At 44.8% G+C, this 11,011-nt stretch overlaps 1 protein-coding gene across 1 annotated transcript in view; it reads left to right on the top strand.

The window, feature by feature from the left end:
- The first annotated feature begins 9,337 nt into the window (after nucleotides 1-9,337).
- LOC133473520 (dnaJ homolog subfamily C member 5-like) overlaps nucleotides 9,338-11,011 on the top strand; it is a 62,938-nt gene continuing 61,264 nt past the window's right edge. The window contains exon 1 of the mRNA XM_061765191.1: nucleotides 9,338-9,859. The gene's annotated coding sequence lies outside the window, so the exon portion shown is untranslated. The remainder of the gene's footprint in view (nucleotides 9,860-11,011) is intronic.

Raw genomic sequence — 11,011 nt, forward strand, 5'->3', positions numbered from 1 at the left:
TATGCTTATTGGTCTTGTTTTTATTTTTAAAATATACTTATTCATACACACAACAGTTGACCAGTATTTATTTATAACCCCAATTTCAATGACGTTGGGATGTTGTGTTAAACATAAATAAAAACAGAATACAATGATTTGCAAATCATGTTCAACCTATATTTAATTTAATACACTACAAAGACAAGATATTTAATGTTCAAACTGATAAACTTTGTTTTTAGCAAATAATCATTAACTTAGAATTTTATGGCTGCAACACGTTCCAAAAAAGCTGGGACAGGGTCATGTTTACCACTGTGTTACATCACCTTTTCTTTCAACAACATTCAATAAACGTTTGGGAACTGAGGACACTAATTGTTGAAGCTTTGTAGGTGGAATTCTTTCCCATTCTTGCTTTATGTACAGCTTCAGCTGTTCAACAGTCCTGGGTCTCCGTGGTCGTATTTTACGCTTCATAATGCGCCACACATTTTCAATGGGAGGCAGGTCTGGACTGCAGGCAGGCCAGCCTACTACCCACACTCTTACTACGAAGCCACGCTGTTGTAACGTGCAGAATGTTGTTTGGCATTGTCTTGCTGAAATAAGCAGGGGCGTCCATGAAAAAGACGTTTCTTGGATGGCAGCATATGTTTCTCCAACACCTTTCAGCATGAATGGTGCCTTCACAGATGTGCAAGTTACCCATGCCATTGGCACTAACATAGCCCCATACCATCACAGATGCTAGCTTTTGAACTTTGCGTCCATAACAGTCTGGATGGTTCTTTTCTTCTTTGGCCCGGAGGACACGATGTCCACAATTTCCAAAAACAATTTGAAATGTGGACTCGTCGGACCACAGAACACTTTTCCACTTTGCATCAGTCCATCTCAGATGAGGTCGGGCCCAGAGAAGCCGGCGGCGTTTCTGGGTGTTATTGATAAATGGCTTTTGCTTTGCATAGTAAGAGTTGTAAGTTGCATTTAAGGATGTAGCACCGACCTGTATTTACTGACATTGGTTTTCTGAAGTGTTCCTGAGCCCATGTGGTGATATCCTTTACTCATTGATGTCAGTTTGATGTAGTGCCGCCTGAGGGATCGAAGATCGTGGGCATTCAATGTTGGTTTTCGGCCTTGCCGCTTACATGCAGTGATTTCTGCAGATTCTCTGAACCTTTTGATGATATTATGGGCCGTGGATGATGAAATCCCTAAATTCCTTGCAATTGTAAGTTGAGGATCATTGTCCTTAAACTATTTTCTCACGCACTCGTTCACAAAGAGGTGAACCTCGCCCCATCTTTGCTTGTGAATGACTGAGCAATTCAGGGAAGCTCCTTTTATACCCAATCATGGCACCCACCTGTGCCCAATTAGCCTGTTCACCTGTGGGATGTTCCAAACAGGTGTTTGATGAGCAGTCCTCAACTTTCTTTTTTGCCACCTGTCCAAGCTTTTTTGGAACGTTTTGCAGCCATAAAATTCTAAGTTAATGGTTACTTGCTAAAAATTTGATAAAAAAAAAAAGTTTTATCAGTTTGAACATTAAATATCTATTTGTAGTGTACTTAATTAAATATAGGTTGAAACATGGTGTGCAAATCATGGTATTCTTTTTAATTTTTTTATTTTTATTTATATATATATATTTTTTATTAATTTAACACAACGTCCCAACTTTCCAGTAGTCAGGGAGCTGTTGATAAGGTGAGTGAACTAGAAAGTCTCGAACTCAAAGTTCCTAGAATGTAGCCACCTTCCTATAAGAGATTGATAATAAAGGTTTGTCGTCATTTCGCCTCAAGTTAAACTTGTAAAAATATGATGGTGCCTCCCATATCTATCAAATATCTTGATTTATAACGCTGTAATTTAAAATTCCGATAACCTGGAAGTGTCGCAGTCGACGCTTCCAACTCATCGTTTTCTTCCTAATTACGCACAATTTGTTATCCCCCAATATACGCTACAGAGTGGTGGCCCCGAGTGAGGAGATACTAAGTTTTATTCCTAACCCAAACAAACCCCCCCGATATTTTTGCAATAAACCAAGACGACAGCCGCCATCTTGGCAGGGTCATGTCTGACACGTCCACTACTATCTAGATTGTGGCTATGTGTGAGCACATTCCGTTACCATAGCGCCCGAGCACTTACTAACAAGAGAAACGAAGATTAGCCCTAACGAAACTAGCGCTGTTGTTGCATTGCAAATTTTATTTGGATATCCGTTTTATGCGCTGCATGCTTTGAACTGTGAGGAGATTTCCTATGTAAAGTTCTGTTGAAAAGTGTTCGGACGGTCCTCGTCTTCTTCCCGCTATGCTCTGGAGTTGCTAACCAGATGAGCTATATGCCCGTTATGGTTTTGGGAATTTTATTCTGAGTTTCGCTGTGTAAATAGGAGGTTTGGGAAGTTTCTGGTCACAAGAACGTTTTCTATACCGAGAATCCCGTTTACACGTCAGTCAAACGCTGAGCTAGAGTGCTAGCTCTTTGTGTGTAAAAACAAAACAAAAAACCCGTGGCACCCACGACGGTCACCGTTTTCGCTTTGTGTTAAAATCAGAAGCCTCTCACTGAACGCCATTTGGTCATTTATAGACTCAAGGCTTCGTAATTCGTCTTTCTGTTTGGAGAGACGTGACGTTGCCACCTTGGTTTCTTCCTTCGTGGTGTTATCCATAGCATAAGCTCCGGGTTGTCCTCGAGTGCCCTTTTTTTTGTAAAGAAAAAGGAAAACTTGATTTGATTTAAATTTTTCCGAAAACATTTTATTTTTAACTTTTCTTTTGGAATGATTTTTTTCAGGAATTTATTTGCATTATTAATTTGTTTATTATTTTCTTTTAATTCCTTTATTTTTTTATTTTTTGGGAATTTCTTTTTTTGTTGAAAAAATTTATTTTTTTATATATTATTTTTTGGGGGGGATTTTTATTTCTTTTAATCGCTTGTTTTTGATGCCTCTTCACCTCCAACTGGTGAGACCCCTCGGGGCCCTCATCTGGGTCCTCCTCACCATCTGCCACCATGTGTCGCCTTATGTCTTGTTCCTTCGATTGTTTGGGAAGAACTGCATCTTTTTGTCCTTCAGCCGTGTCAACAAGGCCAATGTTCTCCTTTCAAGCCGCTGAATGAAGCCCCATCTTTCCTCAAATGAGTCACACTTAACGGCATACATAAATCATCCAAGGCTGAAATATTATTACCAGCTTTGACTTTGTCCAACTCCTTTCTCACATAATCATATGCTGGGGTTGACTCCTTTGGTGAGCTGTGTGCTGTGTGTTCTCCTTTCGTCCCAGAAATCCACCAAGTTGGCTTCCTGTGTTGTCAATCCGATCGTGTTCCCACGGTCTTTTGGCCCCTGAGGGAGAAGCCACACTAGAGAGCATATTAGTGGGGCAGCGGGAGAGCCCGCCACCGGTCTCCTCCCGGTGGGACGTGCCCGGAACACCTTACCGGGGAGGCGTCCGGGAGGCACCCGAATCAGATGCCCCAGCCACCTCATCTGGCTCCTCTCAATGCGGAGGAGCAGCGGCTCTACTCTGAGATCCTCCCGGATAACCGAGCTTCTCACCCTACCTCGAAGGGAGAGCCCGGACACCCTGCGGAGGAAACTCATTTCGGGATCTTGTTCTTTCGGTCACGACTCACAGCTGATGACCATAGGTGAGGGTAAGAACGAAGATCGACCGGTAAATTGAGAGCTTCGCCTTTCGGCTTAGCTCCTTCTTTACCACAACGGACCGATACAAAGTCTGCATCACTGGGGCAGAATCTCATCCCCGATCTGGAGAGGGCATGCCTTTTCCGACTGAGGACCATGGTCTCAGATTTGGAGGTGCTGATTCTCATCCCAGCCGCTTCACACTCGGCTGGGAACTGCTCCAGTGAGAGTTGGAGCTCACGGCTTGATGAAGCCAACAGAACCACATCATCAGCAAAAAGCAGAGATGCAATACTGCAGCCACCAAACTGGACCCCCTCTACACCTTGGCTGCGCCTAGAAATTCTGTCCATAAAAGTTATAAACAGAATCGGCGACAAAGGGCAGCCTTGGCGGAGTCCAACCCTCACCGGGAACGAGTCCGACTTACTGCCGGATATGCGGACCAAACTCTGACTCCGGTTGTACAGGGACCGAACAGCCCGTATCAGGGGGTTCGGTACCCCATACTCCCGAAGCACCCTCAACAGGACTCCCCGAGGGACACGGTCGAACGCCTTCTCCAAGTCCACAAAACACATGTAGACTGGTTGGGCGAACTCCCATGCACCCTCGAGGACCCTGCCGAGGGTGTAGAGCTAGTCCACTGTTCCACGGCCAGGACGAAAACCACACTGCTCCTCCTGAATCTGAGATTCGACTACCCGACGAACCCTCCTCTCCATCACCCGCCAGCTCCGCCCCTCTCTTCACCCGAGTGTCCAAGACATGCGGCCGCAAGTCCGATGACACGACCACAAAGTCGATCATCGAACTGCGACCTAGGGTGTCCTGGTGCACGTGTGCACACCCTTATGCTTGAACATGGTGTTCGTTATGGACATTGACGCTCTCCAGCACTCCCTCCAAGGACTCCAAAAAGGGTGGGTACTCTGAACTGCTGTTTGGTGCATAGGCACAAACAACAGTCAGGACCCATCCCCCCACCCGAAGGCGGAGTGAGGCTACCCTCTCGTCCACCGGGGTGAACCCCAATGTACAGGCGCCGAGCCGGGGGGCAATAAGTATACCCACACCTGATCGGCGCCTCTCACCGTGGGCAACTCCAGAGTGGAAGAGAGTCCAACCCCTCTCGAGTGGACTGGTACCAGAGCCCAAGCTGTGTGTGGAGGCAAGTCCCACTATATCTAGTCGGAACTTCTCGACCTCACACACCAGCTCGGGCTCCTTCCGAGAGAGAGGTGACATTCCACGTCCCTAGAGCCAGCTTCTGTAGGGGATCGGATCGCCAAGGTCCCCGCCTTCAGCCACCGCCCAGCTCACATTGCACCCGACCCCTATGGCCCCTCCCACAGGTGGTGAGCCCATGGGAAGGGGGACCCACGTTACCCTTTCGGGCTGTGCCCGGCCGGGCCCCATGGGTGCAGGCCCGGTCACCAGGCGCACGCCTTTGAGCCCCACCACCAGGCCTGGCTCCAGTGGGGGGTCCTGGTGACCCACGTCCTGGCAAGGGAAAACGAAGTCCATGGGTGATCCTGCCAGGGGCATAAAGCCCCAGACAACTTAGCTCCTAGGATCACTGGGACACACAAACCCTTCCACCACGACAAGGTGACGGCTCAGGGAGGGGGGGGGGGGGGGGGGGGGGGGGGGGGCGTGGGCAACTCTAATCACTGCTTAATTCACTTAATACCAACATAAAGCAAAAACTTAAATGTGCAGAGCCTACGGTGAAAACTGTGAAGAAGTGGACCAATGAAGCAAAGATAGAACTTCAAAGCTGTTTAGACTGCACAGACGGGAGTGTCTTTGAAACTGAACTGGCCCTCTAGATGAATATACGGACACTGTTACATCCTATATCAGTTTCTGTGAAGATGTGTGTGTACCAACAAAGTTAATTAAAAAAAATGCAGTAAAGCTAGAAAAACAGTTTACCACGAATGACTCTAAATCAGTCTGCCGTGGATTACAATCGCTAACAGATGACAAGCGACCATCCCCCCAAGCAGAGAACAATAAAGAACTAGCTGACGACTTGAACACCTTCTACTGCAGATTTGGAAAGGACACTTTCACACCCCACACCCAGCCAGCCACACCACCGAGCACCATCACACCTCTTACTCCCCCTCCTGCGTTGACCGGCCACGAACAGGATTTGAGTTGTAACTTCAAACAACAAAAGATCAACAAAGCAGCAGGCCCAGACCTTGTGTCCCCATCCTGCCTCAAAGTCTGCGCAGACCAACTCGCTCCAGTATTCACACAGAGCTTCATAAGATCTCTGTAACTGTGCGAGGTACCATCCTGTTTCAAATGGTCCACCATCATCGCAGTCCTCAAGAAACCTGCAAACTCGGGTCTGAATGACTACAGCCTGTTGCCCTGACATCTGTGGTCATGAATTCCTTTGAACGCATCGTGCTGGACCATCCCAAGAGCATCACAGGACCCCTGCTGGACCCCCTGCCGATTGTCTACCAAAGGTCTGTGGATGACGCAGTCAACATGGGACTTCACTTCATCCTAGAAGACCTTGACGGCGCAGGGACCAATGCAAGGATCCTGTTTGTGGACTTCACCTCTGTGTTCAACACAATCATCCCCAAACTCCTCTCCAAGCTCCTCCAGCTCAGCGTCTCGCCTGCCATCTGCCAATGGATTTACAGCTTCGTCACGGGCAGGACACAGCAGGTGAGGCAGGGTGACACCACCTTATTCACACGCACCATCAGCACGAGGGTCTCCAAGGATGTGTCCTTTCTCCGCTCCTCTTCTCCCTCAACATTAATGACTGCAGGAAGTGGAGCGCTACAGCTTTGGTGCTGCCGACATTACCTGGAGCTGAACATGCTCAAGACTGTGGAAATGATAGTGGACTTCAGGAAGCATCCTTCGCCACAGCTGCCCCTCACGCTGTCCAACTGCCCTGTGTCAACCGGCAAGACCTTCAAGTTCCTGGGAATTACAGTCTCTCAAGACCTGAAGTGGGAGACCCACATAAACTCTATCCTCAAAAACACCCAGCAGAAGATGTGCTTCCTGTGGCTTCTGAGGAAGCATGGCCTGACACAGGAGCTGTTGAGGAAGTTCTACACAACAGTCATTGAATCGGTTCTGTGTTCATTCATCACAGTTTGGTTTGGTGCTGCTGCAAAGAAGGACAAAATCCGACTGCAAGGGACAGTCAGGACTGCTGAGAAAGTCATCGGTACCCCCCTACCCTCTCTTGAGGACTTGCACGCTGCCAGAACTAAGATAAGAGCTTGCAAAATCCTCTTGGACCCTCCACACCCTGGTCTTTAATCTCCTTCCCTCAGGTAGGCACTATCAAACAATGCAAACCAAAACCAGCAGTCACTCCAACAGCTTCTTCCCTCTTACCATTAACTTCTTAAACAGTTAACTTACAATTGTAACATGCTGCCAATTTTGCACATCGCTGTTGGGACACCACTACATTATTCGTGCACTCACTTTGCATATCTGTTATTGACCAATACTGGTCACTAATGTGCTTGAGATTTATCTGCACCATTTGCACAATTGTCACTGTCCCAGATTTTCGCACTACTAGTCATTTTAAACTGCTTAAATTTCCTGAGGTCTCTGCACTATTTGCACAATTGTCACTATATACCAGTTATCGCACTATTAGTCATTCCAAACCGCTCGGAATTGCTTGAAGACTGCATCATTTGCACAATTGTCATTGAATCAGCATTACCACGTTACTGGCAACCCTTCATTGCTAAGTAACTCTCCGTAGTGTGTTCTTATGTCCTAAAACTATTGTCACAATGGCTGTTGTCATACTAGAGCGACTTCAACTACCGGAGACAAATTCCTTGTGTGTTTCTGACAACACTTGGCAAATAAAGATGATTCTGATTTGGATTTGTAATCCTATTTATACTATACCATATTTGTCTAGTAGTTTTCATTGGAATTACTATATATATACACTACGAGGCTTTACACGATCAGGATTTTTCGGCCAAGCACCGATCAGCAAGATTAAGAAAACGATAACCGATCACCGATCCGATCACAAGATGGAGGAATGTGTCTATTTAAATGAACTGTTCATTTACTGTATATATTTGTGTATTTAATTGCTAAAAAAATTATATTTACAATAAATGTATCTTTGTTCCGCTATTTATGCCAGTGAGGCATAGTGACAGAGAACAAATGAATGGTCTTCTATTAGATAGCAGGAAGTAAATACAGTAATTAATGCATCCACTTTTTGTGACATTTTTGTTTGTTGGTGTGCCATGAGATTATTCAATTGTAAAATATGTTCCTTGGCTCCATAAAGGTTGGAAATCACTGCTCTCGTCAGTCAGGTCAAACCAACATTACAACATGACAGAAATAATGGGTGCTAACTTAATGTAATTAAATTACTTCACCCACACCGGAACTTTAGCGCATGATTCGACAGAATGCCAGTACAACCGTCAGTGCTAGCAGTAGCTTGCTTGGCTACATAACGTTTTTGTTGCCTGCTTGCGAGCCGTATCGTATTAAAAGTACATGAACATACCTCAAGCTATCCTTAAACGAATCTCCTCTCCTGTCCTGAGCACCGGTGACCACCAACACACGTTTTCCCCCATTTTGTCCTTATAATATAGTTGGCACGATCCACTCTTGTTCTTGTCGTCGCCACGGTAACAAGTGTATCATAAAAAACGGGATGCGGTGGTATCGGAATACAATACTACTATTGCAGTAGTCTGACATACTGCAATCGTGAAAGAGAAAATTTGTCTTGTAGTCTGATCCTGGCATTACGTGTTGTCTGTCCCACACCGCTGACATTTATTTATGTATTTTTTTATTTTTATATAACTTTATTGGCCACTGATGGTGTAGTGGTACACTCTCCTGGCTTTGGTGCAGGCAGCATGGGTTCAGTTCCCACTCAGTGACGGTGCCAATGTGAGTGCGAATGGTCGTCTGTGTCTATATGTGCCCTGCGACTGACTGGCGACCAGTTCAGGGTGTAGTCCGCCTTTCGCCCGAAGTCAGCTGGGATAGGCTCCAGCATCCCGCGACCCTAACCAGGATAAGCGGTGTTGAAAATGGATGGACTTTATTGGCCATCAGATATTTACAGTACTACGTCAAAAGACATGCGACAAGGTTAAAAATATACTAGCTTTTGGATTCAAATATACTGTGCACCATGGTGATGTTAATGCCTTTTGCGGAGCCGATCAAAGACGTCATTGATCGGATCGGTGAATGACATTAAAGCCGATCCGCCGATCAGCATAAAATGCTAATTATTGTCCGATACCAATCAGGCCGATAAAATCGGTGTAAAGTCTATACACTACTGGTCAAAAGTTTTATTACACACCATTTTTTTCTATTTAAAATTTTTTTTTTTAATTCAAGTACTTCAAGTGCAATGAGTATCTTGAAATGAGACAAACTAAGATACAGTAAGTGGTGAATAGGTACAGAGGTTGAATTTATTTTTTTTTTTACTAAAAAACTAAAAAAACAGAAATGGCGCGTTTTAAAAATTTTTGACAGGTCAAAGGTTTCAGAACTTTTTTTCCCCATTTTTTTAAAATGTGTGATCAGCTGTGATATCTGCTCAAGGTGGCCACTTTAATGAATCAAAGGTTTAGAACAATTTTTTTCCTTCAAGATTGATTCCATGACTTCTTTGGTAACTTGAATAGTGTATTTATTTCTGTGCTTTCATTACAGAGTAAAATGAGAAATTGAACTGCATAAATTTCAATTTTAAAAAAGCTAGAAAAATTGTGGTGTTCTAAAACCTTTGACCGCTCGTGTATCGTTTCATCAGACAGTACATTTGGAAGTAAAACTAGGTTTTGATTATTATTTATTATTAGTACTGTATTATATTATGATACTAGAATTTGAGCAAATAAACATTACTTGTGGGTTGTTATGGCTTCCCTCCTGTTCAAGCGCGCTCACGGTGACAGCAGGCCAGGCGCGCGACACAAGGAGGAAGGGTTTCTGCTCGCACCCTAAGAGTGATTGACAGCCGGTGTAAACGTTAACCGCTCGCTGCTCGGATTTGGGGAATCCTCCAGTGTGCGCTGGGATGAAGATGGATTTTTGAACATCCACTAGGGTTCGGACGTTGGTAATAAGGAAGACTGAAGACATCGTTGTACGGTTGCGCCTGAAAAATTGGTGAGTGTTTCCTCTCTCTGCGTTAGCATGTAGGCTAACACTGCTGGTGTTTGTCATCCTTGGATTAGTGAGGGAGCCAATGCTAGCGGGCTAACCAGAACGCGGATAAAGGCGCTGGAGATTATCCGGTCTAAAGAGCACTGTCCCGCCTGACTCTGGTAGCTCACCAAGCGGCTGTGTGAAACCCGCAAGCCATTCAGTTATAATTCCAATGTCAGCGAAGTACTTCTCAACTCAGCACGTTTAGTATATTTTTTTTTCAACGGAGAAAGTAGAATTCAGATTCAATGAGATTGTTTTCTGATGGGTCTGTTTTTACGACGATATCGGAGTTTATTGTGTGTGTACAATGTACTAGCATTTAAAGTTAAGTCTTCCAAGTTGTTCACACAAACCTGCTTCTATTCTTAGTTGCACTCTTAATCTATCTTTAAATCCTAAAGATCAAGTGCTGCAAGTGGGCTGTTGTAAATTTTTGAAAAAACAAATTTTAAAAGTGTGGTATTCTATGATAAATATTTCATACCTGCATCAATCATTAATCAGAGTACTCAAACGGTAGATTACTGCGGTCAAGCCAGCCTCCACTCGTAAAGTAGCAGTCAATCCAGCCGCCCCTAATTTTGTTCATACTCGGCATTACGGTAATAGGTCGGCAACTGGCGGCGAAAAAATAAAAGCCTCCCAATAATACGGACGTCAGTACTCTTCGGTTAAGGAATGCAACCTGCAAAGTTAATTTGAATCTTGAGATACATTAAAAAAATTACTTTATTTGATATCTTAGGAAAACTTAATGGTAATGGGCTGCACTTATATAGCGCTTTATCTACATCATCACAGTGCCCAAAACGCTTTACAAAGCCTCACATTCACACACACACACATTCATAAACCAATGGGCGACTGCTGCCATGCAAGGCACTGCCAGGCCCACTGGGAGCAAATTAGGGTTCAGTGTCTTGCCCAAGGACACTTCGACATGCGGACAGTTGTAGCAGGGATTCAAACCTGTTCTACCTACTGAGCCAAAGCCACCCCAACATAATCCCATTGGTATCGCAAGACAAGTCCAGATCTGTGTGACAGACCACCAAGGACTCCACGAAAAGAAGTTTGATGAAGAGCTGATATTGTATTTCAAAATAAAAA

Source organism: Phyllopteryx taeniolatus, unplaced genomic scaffold (genome assembly GCF_024500385.1).
Source record: "Phyllopteryx taeniolatus isolate TA_2022b unplaced genomic scaffold, UOR_Ptae_1.2 contig_27, whole genome shotgun sequence".
Classification (NCBI taxonomy): Eukaryota; Metazoa; Chordata; class Actinopteri; order Syngnathiformes; family Syngnathidae; genus Phyllopteryx; species Phyllopteryx taeniolatus.